This window comes from Taudactylus pleione, unplaced genomic scaffold (assembly GCF_031769625.1).
Source record: "Taudactylus pleione unplaced genomic scaffold, aTauple2 ptg001439l, whole genome shotgun sequence".
Taxonomy (NCBI): domain Eukaryota; kingdom Metazoa; phylum Chordata; class Amphibia; order Anura; family Myobatrachidae; genus Taudactylus; species Taudactylus pleione.
The window spans coordinates 353,997-356,223 of record NW_028285838.1 but is presented as its reverse complement, the minus strand read 5'-3'; positions in this window follow the sequence as shown (position 1 = coordinate 356,223).

Below are 2,227 nucleotides of genomic sequence, written 5' to 3'. Positions count from 1 at the left end.
ACCTACCCAAAAGAGGTTACCTGGATATGGTGGGTAGGCCCATAACCTTGGCCATGATTATGCTAAAAACCTCTATTGATTGCAAAATGTTATTGCATTTATATGTATTATTAACAATTTGGAGTTGTGCACCTGAGATTTGTCTGTTTCTGTGCCTGCAATTAGTCTCATCAGGTAGCACCTCCCATCATATATATAGTCAGGTTGTGCAGTCCAGAAATCTTTTCCATATACTCCATTTAATGTGCTTTATTGAACATCTGAGGGAAAGGAGACGCCCTCATTCTGGATTAGCACCCTTCCTTATTGGTTTAAAAGCATGAAGTATGGTAATGTATATGCACACTGTATTAGGCACAATTCTAGGTAAGTCCTACAAGTTATATACTGTAGTGCAATTTTGGTTCATTTTTGGGGCGTGGGTCCCCCTGGATTGCGTTGGTTGGTCTGTCTCAGGGCACTGCACTATAACACATTTTCCTTTATAACACATTTTAACCCTTCACTGTGTGTCTAATATATATGTACTTCACTTTTTTATTTTCATTCTTTATATGCAGCTGCTCCTAACTATCTCTTTACACTGCACTTTTCTTACTATGGTGGTGCCCTGGGGCGGCTTAGCTGGGCCAGTTTTGGGGGTCCTGCGCTCTATATTCGAACCTTAGTGTTTTAGGGACCTACCCAAAAGAGGTTACCTGGATATGGTGGGTAGGCCCATAACCTTGGCCATGATTATGCTAAAAACCTCTATTGATTGCAAAATGTTATTGCATTTATATGTATTATTAACAATTTGGAGTTGTGCACCTGAGATTTGTCTGTTTCTGTGCCTGCAATTAGTCTCATCAGGTAGCACCTCCCATCATATATATAGTCAGGTTGTGCAGTCCAGAAATCTTTTCCATATACTCCATTTAATGTGCTTTATTGAACATCTGAGGGAAAGGAGACGCCCTCATTCTGGATTAGCACCCTTCCTTATTGGTTTAAAAGCATGAAGTATGGTAATGTATATGCACACTGTATTAGGCACAATTCTAGGTAAGTCCTACAAGTTATATACTGTAGTGCAATTTTGGTTCATTTTTGGGGCGTGGGTCCCCCTGGATTGCGTTGGTTGGTCTGTCTCAGGGCACTGCACTATAACACATTTTCCTTTATAACACATTTTAACCCTTCACTGTGTGTCTAATATATATGTACTTCACTTTTTTATTTTCATTCTTTATATGCAGCTGCTCCTAACTATCTCTTTACACTGCACTTTTCTTACTATGGTGGTGCCCTGGGGCGGCTTAGCTGGGCCAGTTTTGGGGGTCCTGCGCTCTATATTTGAACCTTAGTGTTTTAGGGACCTACCCAAAAGAGGTTACCTGGATATGGTGGGTAGGCCCATAACCTTGGCCATGATTATGCTAAAAACCTCTATTGATTGCAAAATGTTATTGCATTTATATGTATTATTAACAATTTGGAGTTGTGCACCTGAGATTTGTCTGTTTCTGTGCCTGCAATTAGTCTCATCAGGTAGCACCTCCCATCATATATATAGTCAGGTTGTGCAGTCCAGAAATCTTTTCCATATTCTCCTGGTGACACTCTGCTGCTAGTGTCATTCTCCTGGTGACATTCTGCTGCTGCTGCTGACATTCTCCTGGTGACACTCTGCTGCTGCTGACATTCTTCTGGTGACACTCTGCTGATGGTGACATTCTCCTGGTGACATTCTCCTGGTGACACTCTGATGCTGCTGGTGACACTCTCCTGGTGACATTCTGCTGCTGCTGCTGAAATTCTCCTGGTGACATTCTCCTGGTGAGACTCTGCTGATGGTGACATTCTCCTGGTGACATTCTCCTGGTGACATTCTCTTGGTGACACTCTGCTGCTGGTGACATTCTCCTGATGACACTCTGCTGCTGCTATTCTCCTGCTAACATTCTCCAGGTGACAATCTGCTGCTGGTGACGTTCTCCTGTTGACACTCTGATGCTGCTGGTGGCACTCTCCTGGTGACACTCTGATGCTGCTGCTGCTGCTGGTGACTTTCTCCTGGTGACATTCTGCTGCTGCTGACATTCTCCTGGTGACATTCTGCTGCTGCTGCTGCTGCTGGTGACATTCTCCTGGTGACACTTTGCTGCTGGTGACATTCTCCTGGTGACACTCTGCTGCTGCTCACATTCTCCTGGTGACACTTTGCTGCTGGTGACTTTCTCCTGGT